Source organism: Salvelinus sp. IW2-2015, unplaced genomic scaffold (assembly GCF_002910315.2).
Source record: "Salvelinus sp. IW2-2015 unplaced genomic scaffold, ASM291031v2 Un_scaffold3045, whole genome shotgun sequence".
NCBI lineage: Eukaryota > Metazoa > Chordata > Actinopteri > Salmoniformes > Salmonidae > Salvelinus > Salvelinus sp. IW2-2015.
This window is the reverse complement of record NW_019944337.1, coordinates 25,620-39,254: the sequence shown is the minus strand read 5'-3', so window position 1 is coordinate 39,254 and position 13,635 is coordinate 25,620. Positions and strand designations below refer to the sequence as shown.

At 42.6% G+C, this 13,635-nt stretch overlaps 1 pseudogene; it reads left to right on the top strand.

Moving 5' to 3' along the window:
* The window catches only part of LOC112075251 (urea transporter 1-like), a 31,681-nt pseudogene that overhangs the window by 9,560 nt on the left and 8,486 nt on the right, over positions 1-13,635 (top strand).

The window sequence follows — 13,635 nt, the reverse complement described above, 5'->3', positions numbered from 1 at the left end:
CAGTACGTTCCTCTACAGTGGCCTGACAGTACGTTTCTCCCTGCAGTACGTTCCTCTACAGTGGCCTGACAGTACATTTCTCCCCCCAGTACGTTCCTCTACAGTGGCCTGACAGTACGTTTCTCTCCCCAGTACGTTCCTCTACAGTGGCCTGACAGTACGTTTCTCCCTGCAGTACGTTCCTCTACAGTGGCCTGGCTCCCCTGCTAGATAAGTGGGACCTACCTGTGGCTGTGTTCCCCTTCAACATGGTGATCCTGCTCTACCTGGCCTGTACTGGTTCCTCTAACCCCTACTACCCTCACCACCCTGCCACACCACTAGGGGAGCTAGAGAGCAACGCTACCCAGCTCAGCCTCACTCAGGTAGGAGAGAGAGGAAGAGGGGAAGGAAGAGGGGTGGACAACACGTGGTGCTGAGAGATTAACCAACATGGCCAATATATCACGGCTAAGGGCTGTTCTTAAGCACGATGCAACACGGAGTGCCTGGATAGCCGTAGTATATTGGCCATATATCACAAACCTCTGTGGTGCCTTTTTGCTATTATAAACTGGTTACCAACATAATTAGAGCAGTAAAAATCAATGATTTGTCATACCCGTGGTGTGCGGTCTGATATACCACGACTGTCAGCCAATCAGCATTCAGGGCTCGAATCACCCAGTTTATGATAAACAACTAATTGACCGATGTCGGTTCAATTACTTGAATTTCATTTAGTTCTGTTTTTTTGTTGTGAGCCCTACGCACCGTTTCTCTAGAGAGAAATCAAATCATTCACGAGAGAAATCAAGTCAAGAACTATGTGGGACGCTGGGCTGAAGGGAGTTGTAGTTTTAATTAAGAAAATATTCAATCTACTTCAGCGCAGAAACGTGGTAATTCACTACAATGACCATAATCCATTGTGCCACTTACGCCTGCTTCATTAAATTAGATACACACAGATCGCATGAGAGAGGAATGTACACAACACAAGACGAGAGGGTTAGAGATCGTTTGTGAAAGTATGCCTTATCTACTTTGAAGAACTAGTCAAATGATTTTGTCAGACAGCTCTGCAGCGAAGCCTACTGTAGCTAATTAGGATGACTACAGACAGTACAGACAGTACATTCTGGGGAGCACAGAGATGACATTCGATGGTCTGGCAGGCTGGTTAGCAGCTACTACCTGAGCAGAGATGAGATGATGACTTTAAGGAATGAGAAATAACAACTTGGCAAGGGTAGAGTCAACAGTTCCTATTCACTATATAGTGCAATACTTCTGACATAGGGATCTGGTCAAATGTAGTGCACTATAGGAAATAGGGTGTCATTTGTGACTCAGTCAACATGTGCCTTCTGGGGACGTATCCCCTGTCAATAGTCTAAAGTGTTTTACTTTCCTCGTCTCCTCTCCTTCTTTCTTTCCTCGTCTCCTCTCCTTCTTTCTTTCCTCGTCTCCTCTCCTTCTTTCTTTCTGTTGTCTCCTCTCCTTATTTATTTCCTTGTCTCTTCTCCTTCTTTCTTTCCTCGTCTCCTCTCCTTCTTTCTTTCCTCATCTCCTCTCCTTCTTTCTTTCCTTGTCTCCTCTCCTTCTTTCTTTCCTCATCTCCTCTCCTTATTTCTTTCCTCGTCTCCTCTCCTTATTTATTTCCTCGTCTCCTCTCCTTCTTTCTTTCTTTCCTCGTCTCCTCCCCTTTCTTTCCTCGTCTCCTCTCTTTCTTTATTTCCTCATCTACTCTCTTTCTTTCTTTCCTCATCTCATCTCCTCCATCTGTGTTGATCTGTAAAAACAGGCTAGGTGATTATGGAAGAAGGACTTTCAGACAGCGAGGTCTTTCTAATCAGAAAAGGTTATAGAGATGAACAGCTAATTACATAATTTATGAAGTGACAGCATCGGCAGCACCAATGAGGGTTAACATGTGCTTAAACAGGCTTTGGGTCCTCGATCCAACTCTATGAGACTAGCCACAACATACCAAGCTTGTTGGAGAGTTCCTACGTTGCCAGCGCTTGCTTTAGATCACATATAAACTGGTCTAAGGATATGTTCTTTCCGTATAAGAGTACTCTGAACAAATCCAAAACGTAGGCGTAAATAGAGATTATTTATTTACATCATAATGTCTATCATGGTAAGAGTTAGTTTCACTACATCTCAAATGCCACTCATCTGTTTCTGTTCTCTCTTCTCTCTCTCTCTCTCTCTCTCTCTCTCTCTCTCTCTATCTCTCTCTCTGTCTCTGTCTCTCTCTCCTCCTCTTTCTCTCTCTCTCTCTCTCTCTCGTCTCTCTCTCTCTCTTCCTCCTCCTCTTTCTCTCTTCTCTCCTCTTTCTCTCTCTCTCTCTCTCTCTCCCTCTTCTCTCTTTCTCTCTTCTCTCTCTCTCCTCCCTCTTTCTCTCGCTCTCCTCCTCTTTCTCTCTTCTCTCTCTCTCTCTCTCTCTCTTTCCTCTGTCTCTCTCTGTCTCTCGCTCTCTTCTCTCTGTCTCTCTGTCTGTCTTCTGTCTCTCTGTCTCTCTGTCTCTCTCCCGCTCAATTCAATTCAATTCCATTTAAGGGCTTTATTGTCATGGGAAACATACGTTTACATTGCCAAAGCAAGTGAAGTAGATAATAAATAAAAGTGAAATAAACAATACAAATTAAGTACATTACACTCACAGAAGTTCCAAAAGAATAAAGACATTTCAAATGTCATATGTCTATATACAGTGTTGATACGATGTACAAATAGTGCAAATAGTTCAAAATAAATAAACATAAATATGGGTTACACTGCCTGCCTGCCTCTCTCTCTCGCCCCTCTTTCTTTTCCCCTCGCCCTCTTTTGTTCTCTTGCCAACTTCCCCTCCTTTGATCTCATCTCTCTTTTATTCAAATTCCAGTCCTCTCTCTTCCTCTCCGTCACCGACTAGGCTACATTTCCTCAGTCTCTTCTCTGTTTCTCTCCGTCTCTTCTCTCTCGTGCGTGCTTATTCTCTTATTATAGACACACAGAGAGAGAGAGAGAGGAGAGAGAGAGAGAGAGAGGAGAGAGAGAGAGAGAGAGAGAGAGAGAGTAGAGAGAGAGAGAGAGAGAGAGGTAGAGGTAGACGGCGTAGAGTAGAGCACAACTGCGGCTTCATGCGGTTAGCAGTCTGAGTACAGATTGACCTCGCATATGTGTAGTGGAAGTAAACGATACATCCAGCATTCAGCGCACACAGAGTGTCTGCGGGTCTCTTCCACAGGCGTTTACTTGCAGGTGGAACACAACAAGCTCTCAATCTCGCTATGGGGTGCGCTTAGTATGGGGATAGGAGTGGTGAGGGTGTGGAGAACAGTTTCACAGTAGGCATGGCTCTCGGCACAAAAGCCCATTGCTGGATCACCATTTCGATTTCATTTTCCCCTGAACATCTAGAGACTGGAATTCTTCTAAAGGTAGTTGCATAACTAGATGACTGTATGGGCCTGGTCAACAACGTCGGGTTGCCTTGCATCAGGGATTATAGGGTGCACTCTTTTGGATACAGTGTGCATATTATTGTTGTGTGGATTTGTTATTTTTATTACAGTAGTGTGTTGGTGTGTGGCTAGTTTGTGTATTCCTTTGTAGCCTGTCAGGGCAAGTTGCTCGTTGAGGTGTGGGTTAATAATTTTATGCCTGTGAGACCCTTGGGCCCTTCATGTGTTGTTACTGGGAGCGACGGTGCTTCTACTCCCCTCTTACGGGTCTCTACAGCGCCCTGCTCGTGGCTCTGGGGCACGGCACATCTCGCAGCCAGTAGAGGTGATAATGTATGCTGTGCTGTCTCCATGCTTGTTTATACTTAGGAGACAGGAGTTGATAAAAGGATAAGACAGAAACAACGTTCAAACGCTAAACTGTCATTGCTGGCACATCGTGTGGCAGTACGACGCTCTAAGTCTCTCTTCATATGATTTAACCGGACCACCTCAGAGGAGGCTTAGGGACGGACAGAGAGAGTAGCAGAGAGGAGAAGAGAGAGATGAGAGAGAGAGAGGAAGAGAAGAGATAAGAGAAGAAGAGAGGAGAGAGAGAAAGAGAGACAGAGAGAAGAGAGACAGAGAGACAGAGAGAGAGAGACAGAGAAGACAGAGAGACAGAGGAAGAGAGAGAGAGAGAGAGAGAGAGAGAGAGAGAGAGGAGAGAGAGGAGAGAGAGGAGAGAGAGAGAAGAGAAGAGAGAGACAGAGAGAGAGAGAGAGAGAGAGAGAGAGAGGAGAGAGAGAGAGGCGCAACTGACCTTTTTTGGAACACCATTATTTTTGTCTTACTGAGATTTTATGTCAAGGCCCAGGTTGTGTAGAGATCTAGGTGCTGCTGTTGGTGGGGGCGGAAGCACCAGATCATCAACAAACAGTAAACATTGAATTCTAGTAGGGTGAGCGCGGGTGCTGCAGATGTTCTAGTGCCCTCGCTAATTTGTTGATATATAGTTAAGAGGGTGGGGCTTAAGCTGCATCCCTGTCTCACCCACAGCCCTGTGGGAAAAAATGTGTGTGTATTTGCCATTTTAACCCCACAGTGGTTTGTTTGGATCATGGATTTTATAATGTCATATGTTTTTTTCCGCAACACCACTTTCCATCAATTTGTATAGCAGACCCTCATGCCAACTTGAGTCAAAAGTTTTTGTACTCAACCAAGCATGAGAGACGTTGTCTTTGTTTTGTTATTTTTTTGTCAGTTAGGGTGTGCAGGTGAATATGTGTCTATTGTATGGTAATGTTTATTATTATTTATTTATTTTTGTTGGGGGGGAGGGGGGGGGTAGTTCAACTTTAATATTGCAGACAGATTGTAGCTTCCATCAAGTAACTGTCTGCATCATTTCCAATCCCACATATATAACATAACAAAATCTGGAAAAAGTCAATGGGTCTGAATACTTTCCGAAGGCACTTTTTTGTCTCGTCACAATATCTCAGATCTACAGACAGTCCCTTGGACATGGTAAAGTTACTGCTCTGACATGAACTGTCAACTGTGGGACCTTTATACAGACAGTCCCTTGGACATGGTATAGTTACTGCTCTGACATGAACTGTCAACTGTGGGACCTTTATACAGACAGGTGTGATTCTTTCTGAATCATGTTCAAACAATGGAATTGGCTGCCGGTGGACTCCAATCAAGTTGTAGCAATATCTCAAGGATGATCAAAGGAAATTGGAATGTCATAGCAAAGATGTGTGAATACGTATATAAATGAGATATTTCTGTATTTCATTTTCATTTTCATTTTCTGTATTTCATTAGGTTGCTCCCTGAATTCAGGGAGCAACCTAACAAAATGTGATATAAGTCAAGGGATATGAATAGTTACTGAAGGCACTGTAGCCCACCAAAAACATTCGGCCCATCTAGCKGAAAACGCTCAGTTCTGCCTCCAGGGCAAGACTTATGACAATTAACATCAACCTGCGTCTGGTCACTGAATCAGTCTCTTCATCTGCCACCTACAGTGGATTGCCAAAGTATTCACCCTGCTTGGCATTTTTCCTATTTTGTTGCCTTACAACCTGGAATTAAAATATATTTTGGAGGGTTGTGTATCATTTGATTTACACAACATGCCTACCGCAAAATATTTTTTATTGTGAAACAAACAAGAAATAAGACAAAAAAACTGAAAACTTGAGTGTGCATAACTATTCACCCCCCAAAGTCAATACTTTGTAGAGCCACCTTTTGCAGCAATTACAGCTGCAAGTCTCTTGGGGTATGTCTCTATAAGCTTGGCATATCTAGCCACTGGGATGTTTGCCCATTCTTCAAGGCAAAACTGCTCCAGCTCCTTCAAGTTGGATGGGTTCCTGCTGGTGTACAGCAATCTTTAAGTCATACCACAGATTCTCAATTCGATTGAAGTCTGGGCTTTGACAAGGCCATTCCAAGACTTTTAGATATTTCCCCTTAAACCACTCGAGTGTTTCTTTAGCAGTATGCTTAGGGTCATTGTCCTGCTGGAAGGTGAACCTCCGTCCCAGTCTCAAATCTCTGGAAGACTGAAACAGGTTTCTCTCCAGAATATCCTGTATTAAGCTCCATCCATCATTCCTTCTATTCTGACCAGTCTCCCAGTCCCTGCTGATGAAAAACATCCCCACTGTATAATGCTGCCACAACCATGCTTTACTGTGGGGATGGTGCTCTCGGGGTGATGAGAGGTGTTGGGTTTGTGCCAGACATAGCGTTTTCCTTTTGAGCCAAAAAGTTCAATTGTAGTCTCATCTGACCAGAGTACCTTCTTCCATATGTTTTAGGAGTCTCCCACATGCATTTTGGCAAACACCAAACATTTTTGCAAATTTTTTTCTGTAGGCAATGGCTTTTTTCTGGCCACTCCTCCGTAAAGCCCAGCTCTGTGGAGTGTACGTCTTAAAGTGGTGCTATGGACAGATACTCCAATCTCCGCTGTGGAGCTTTGCAGCTCCTTCAGGGTTATCTTTGGTCTCTTTGTTGCCTCGGATTAATGCCCTCCTTGCCTGGTCCCTGAGTTTTGGTGGGCGGCCCTCTCTTGGCAGGTTTGTAGTGGTGCCATATTCTTTCCATTTTTTAATGATGCTCCGTGGGATGTTCAAAGTTACAGATATTTTGTTTTAAACTGTACTTCTCCACAACTTTGTCCCTGACCTGTTTGGAGAGCTCCTTGGTCTTCATGGTGCTGCTTGCTTGGTGGTGAATCTGGGGCCTTTCAGAACAGGTGTATGTATACTGAGATCATGTGACAGATCATGTGACACTTAAATTGCACACAGGTGGACTTTATTTAATTAATTATGTGACCTCTGAAGGTAACTGGTTGCACCAGATCTTATTTAGGGGCTTCATAGCAAAGGAGGTGAATACATATGCACGTACCATTTTTCCGTATTTTTTAATTTCCATTTTTTTGAAACAAGTTATTTTTTTCATTTCATTTCCCCAATTTTGACTATTTTATGTATGTCCATTACATGAAATACAAATACAAATCCTGGTTGTAATGCAACAAAATAGGAAAACACCAAGGTGGATGAATACTTTTTCAAGGCACTGTATATACTCAATGAAATGACACACAGCTACACTACATAGACTCCAATGCATAGATAACCAATAGGATATTGACTAGATAACCACTAGGATAGTGACTAGATAACCACTAGGATAGTGACTAGAATCAAACCCAATAGAGAATAGCGAATAGATAACCATAGAATAGGATGATACCACTAGATATACAATAACCAATAGCTGATAGCGAATAGATAACCAAATAGATATATAGGGGGAAAACTAGATAACCACAGAGATAGGACAGAAACAATAGAAAGAATAGATAACCACTGGATAGATGACTAGATAACAATAGTGGATATTGACTAATAAAACCAATAGGATAGTGAATAGTAATAACCAATAGGATATCAATAATAACCAAGGATAGTGAATAGATAACCAATAGGATAGTGAATAGATAACCAACTAGGATATGAATAATAAACCAATAGGATATGAATAATAACCAATAGCGATAGTGAGGCAACCAGGATCGCAATGATAAACCAATAGGGAAGGAATAGATATAACCAATAGGCATATGAAAGATAATCAATAGGATAGCGAATAGAAAACCAAATAGATACGAAATACGATAACCAATAGGATAGTGATTAAGATAACCAATAGGATTAGCTGACTAGTAACAATGATAGACTAATACAATAGCGATAGTGAATATATTCCAATATATAGTGATAGATTCCAATAGAATAGATATCTACCTCTCCTTCCTCTCCCTGTGTGTTGTATGTGTGGTATCTGTGTACAGATACTTTATGTTAGACAACTGCGTCTCCCAAACATTCTTCAAGATGTCTGTCTAGTTCAGTCTGTCTGTCTGTCTATGTTATCTGCCCTTGTTGATGTCGGTTGCTTGTAGATATAAATAAGTCTGGGTTGATAGTATATTGATTTGTTGGGAGCTCGTTGTGATCGTGTCTGTGTGTGTCTAGTGTGTGTGGTAGTGGTGTGTGTGTGTGGTGTGTGTGTTGGTGCATTGGGGTGCGGGAAACGCCATTGCGTCATTGGATATCGTAACCTACCATCAATTAATTTTTCCTACCTCAATCTCTGAGGTTTCCATGGTTACGACCCTGAATATACGTGTGTGTGTCTGTCTGCGTATCTGTGTGTGTGTGTGTGTGTGTGCTCATACTTATACATCCATGTGTGTGTGTGTGTGTGTAGTCTATTTTATCTTTCAGTGATAAGTTATCTCCATTTCACGCCCTATCTCTCTACAATGCATTTTTTAAGTATTCAGACCCCTTCACTTTTTCCWCATTTTGTTACATTACAGCCTTATTCTAAAATGGATAACATAATGTTTTTCCTCATCAATCTACACACAGTACCCCATAATGACATCACAATACCCCATAACAACATCCCCATAATGACAAATCGAAAAGAGGTTTTAAGATTTTTTTATTATTATTATCAACAAATAACAAAAATACCTTATTTACATAAGTATTCAGACCCTTTGCTATGAGACTCAAAATTGAGCTCAGGTGCATCCTGTTTCCATTGATCATTCTTGAGATGTTTCTATAACTTGATTGGAGTCCACCTGCGGTAAATTACATTGATTGGACATGATTTGGAAAGGCACACACCTGTCTATATAAGGTCCCAAAGTTGACAGTGGATGTCAGAGCAAAAACCAAGCCATGAGTTCAAAGGAATTGTCCGTAGAGCTCTGAGACAGGATTGTGTCGYGGCACAGATCTGGGGAAGGGTACCAAAACATTTCTGAAGCATTAAAGGTCCCCAAGAACACAMRGGCCTCCATCATTCTTAAATGGAAGAAGTTTGGAACCACCAAGAGTCTTCCTAGAGCTGGCCACCCGGCCAAACTGAGCAATTGATGGAGAAGGGCCTTGGTCTGGGAGGTGACCAACAACCCAATGGTCACTCTGACAGAACTCTAGTTCCTTTGTGGAGATAAGAGAACCTTCCAGAAGGACAACCATCTGTGCAGCACTCCACCAATCAGGCCTTTGTGGTAGAGTGGCCAGACGGAAGCCACTCCTCAATAAAAGGCACATGACAGCCCGCTTGGAGTTTGTCAAAAGGCACCTAAAGAATCTCAGACCATGAGAAACAAGATTCTCTGGTCTGATGAAACCAAGATTGAACTCTGGACTGGAAGAAACCTGGCACSATCTCTACGGTGAAGCATGGTGGTGGCAGCATCATGCTGTGGGGATTTTTTATCAGCGGCAGGGACTGGGAGACTAGTCAGGACCAAGGCAACGATGAACGGAGTAAATTACAAAGAGATCCTTGCTGAAAACCTGCTCCAGAGCGCTTAGGACCTCAGACTGGGGCGAAGGTTCACCTTCCAATAGGACAACGACSCTCAGCACACAGCTAAGATAACGCAGGAGTGGGTTCAGGACAAGAGTCTGTAATACCTACATGTTTCAAGCAGATCACCATAGTCTATGTGCCCAAGAAAGTGAAGGTAAACCTGCCTAAATGGTAGCTATGAAGTGCTTTGAAAGGCTGGTCATGGCTCACATCAACACCATCATCCCAGAAACCCTAGACCCACTCCAATTCACATACTGCCCCAAAAGATCCACAGATGACGCAATCTCAATCGCACTCRACACTACCCTTTCCCACCTAGACAAAAGGAACAGCTATGTGAGAATACTGTTCATTGACTACAGCTCAGCGTTCAACACCATAATGCCCACAAAGCTTATCACTAAGCTAAGGACTCTGGGACTAAACATCTCCCTCTGCAACTGGATCCTGGACTTCCTGARGGGCCACCTCCAGGTGGTGAGGGTAGGCAACAACACATCTGCCACGCTGATCCTCAACACAGGGGCCCCTCAGGGGCACGTGCTTATTCCCCTCCTCACCCACTCCAACACCATCATTAAGTTTGATGACGACACAACTGTGGTAGGCCTGATCACCGACAACGATGAGACAGCTTAGGGAGGGAGGGGGAACGAAGGAGAGAGAGAGAGAGCTGTGAAAGGGGGAGGGGGAACGGGAGTGAGAGGTAGAGACAGTACAAAAGGAAGACAAGAAAATAAGGTAAACAACACTATGTAGGCAACAAGGTATACAACACTATGAGGGAATAAAAGTATTACAACCACTAATGTAGGCAACAAGTTTTACCAGCACCATGTAGGCAACAAGCGTACTACAACACCTCAATGTAGGCAAACAAGGCTATACAACACTATGTAGGCAACAAGTATACAACCACTATGTAGGGAATAAAGGTATACAACAACTAATGTAGGCAACAAGGTATACAACACTATGTAGGGAATAAGGTATACAACACTATGTAGGCAACAAGGTTTACAGCACCATGTAGGCAACAAGGGTATAACAACACTATGTAGGAACAGGTATACACACTAAATGTAGGCACAAGGTATACAAACACTAGGTAGGGAATAAGGTACACAACACTAATGTAGGCAACAGGTTACAACACTATGTAGGGAATAAGGTACACAACCACTAATGTAGGGAATAAGGTACACAACACTATGTAGGGAATAAGGTATACAACACATAGGTGGTACCTATGTAGGGAAATAAGGTATACAACACTATGTAGGGAATAAGGTATACAACACTATGTAGGGAATAAGGTATACAACACTATGTAGGGAATAAGGTATACAACACTATGTAGGGAATAAGGTATACAACACTATGTAGGGAATAAGTATACAACACTACGTAGGGAATAAGGTATACAACACTACGTAGGGAATAAGGTATACAACACTACGTAGGGAATAAGGTATACAACACTATGTAGGGAATAAGGTATACAACACTATGTAGGGAATAAGGTACACCAACACTAATGTAGGCAACAAGGTATACAACACTATGTAGGGAATAAGGTATACAACACTATGTAGGGAATAAGGTATACAACACTATGTAGGGGATAAGGTTTACAGCACTATGTAGGCAACAAGGTTTACAGCACCACGTAGGCAACAAGGTTTACAGCACCACGTAGGCAACAAGGTTTACAGCACCATGTAGGCAACAAGGTTTACAGCACTATGGTAGGCAACAAGGTTTACAGCACTATGTAGGCAACAAGGTTTCAGCACCATGTAGGCAACAAGGTTTACAGCACCACGTAGGCAACAAGGTTTACAGCACCATGTAGGCAACAAGGTTTACAGCACCACGTAGGCAACAAGGTTTACAGCACCACGTAGGCAACAGGTTTACAGCACCATGTAGGCAACAAGGTTTACAGCACCACGTAGGCAACAAGGTTACAGCACCATTAGGGAACAAGGTATACAACACTATGTAGGCAACAAGGTATACAACACTATGTAGGGAATAAGGTATACAACACTATGTAGGCAACAAGGTATACAAACACTATGTAGGGAATAAGGTATACACACACTATGTAGGCAACAAGGTTTACAGCACCATGTAGGCAACAAGGTATACAAACACTATGTAGGCAACAAGGTTTACAGCACCATGTAGGCAACAAGGTATACAACACTATGTAGGCAACAAGGTATACAACACTATGTAGGGAATAAGGTATACAACACTATGTAGGCAACAAGGTATACAACACTATGTAGGGAATAAGGTATACAACACTATGTAGGCAACAAGGTTTACAGCACCATGTAGGCAACAAGGTATACAACACTATGTAGGCAACAAGGTATACAACACTATGTAGGCAAAAAGGTATAACAACACTATGTAGGATAAGGCAAAACTATGTAGGCAACAAGGTATACACACTATGTAGGGAATAGGTACACAACACTATGTAGGGAATAAGGTACACAACACTATGTAGGGAATAAGGTATACAACACTATGTAGGGAATAAGGTATACAACACTATGTAGGGAATAAGGTATACAACACTATGTAGGGGATAAGGTATAAACACTATGTAGGGAATAAGGTATACAACACCATGTAGGGAATAAGGTTTACAGCACCATGTAGGGAATAAGGTATACAGCACTATGTAGGGAATAAGGTATACAGCACTACGTAGGGAATAAGGTATACAACACTATGTAGGGAATAAGGTATACAACACTACATAGGGGATAAGGTATACAACACTACGTAGGGAATAAGGTATACAACACTACGTAGGGAATAAGGTATACAACACTACGTAGGGAATAAGGTATACAACACTACGTAGGGAATAAGGTTTACAACACTATGTAGGGAATAAGGTTTACGCACTATGTAGGGAATAAGGTATACAACACTATGTAGGGAATAAGGTATACAACACTATGTAGGGAATAAGGTATACAACACTATGTAGGGAATAAGGTATACAACACTATGTAGGGAATAAGGTATACAACACTATGTAGGGAATAAGGTATACAACACTATGTAGGGAATAAGGTATACAACACTATGTAGGGAATAAGGTATACAACACTATGTAGGGAATAAGGTATACAACACTATGTAGGGAATAAGGTATACAACACTATGTAGGGAATAAGGTATACAACATATGTAGGATAAGGTTACACACTATGTAGGGAATAAGGTACAACACTATGTAGGGAATAAGTTACAACACTATGTAGGGAATAAGGTATACAACACTATGTAGGGAATAAGGTATACAACACTATGTAGGGAATAAGGTATACAAACACTAGTGTAGGGAATAAGGTTTACAACACTATGTAGGGAATAAGGTATACAACACTATGTAGGGAATAAGGTATACAACACTATGTAGGGATAAGGTATACAACACTATGTAGGGGAATAAGGTATACAGCACTATGTAGGGAATAAGGTATACAGCACTATGTAGGGAATAAGGTATAACAAACTATGTAGGGAATAAGGTATACAACACTATGTAGGGAATAAGGTATACAACACTATGTAGGGGATAAGGTTGCATTTGGAACGTAGCCATCATCAACATCAAAGGACAGCAGTGTCTTCCCTGCTATTCATGTCAGAGAGAGAGAGAGAGTGTGTGTGTGTGTGTGTGTGTGTGTGGTGTGTGTGTGTGTGTGTGTGTGTAGAATGGTAGATGACTGTCTTCTCTGCCCTACAGCTTTTTTTCTGCGTATGCTGATATCGCCCTGAGCAATCTACTTGGAACGGTGCGTCATCGAACATACACACTATAACTCCTAAAGCACTGCTTTCCTCTTAAGGGTATATGATTCCTACTTCCTCACTCTCCCCCCTTTCCCTCTCTCTCTCTTTCTCCCCCTCTTTCCTCACCCCTCTTCCTCTCTCTCTCTCCTCTTCTCTCTCTCTCTCTCCCTTTTCCTCACCCCCTCTTCCTCTCTCTCTCTCCCTCTCTCCTCTTTCCTCACCCCCTCTTCCTCACCCCCTCTTCCCTCTCCTCTTTCCTCACCCCCTCTTCCTCTCTCTTCTCCCTCTTTCCTCACCCCCTCTTTCTCTCTCGCTCCCTCTTCCTCTCTCACCCTCTTTCCTCACCCCCTCTTCCTCTCTCTTTCTTTCCTTCCCCCCTTCCCTACACCACCCATCTCTCTCTCCACTTCCCCACCGTTTTCCTCTCTCTCCCCTCTCCCTA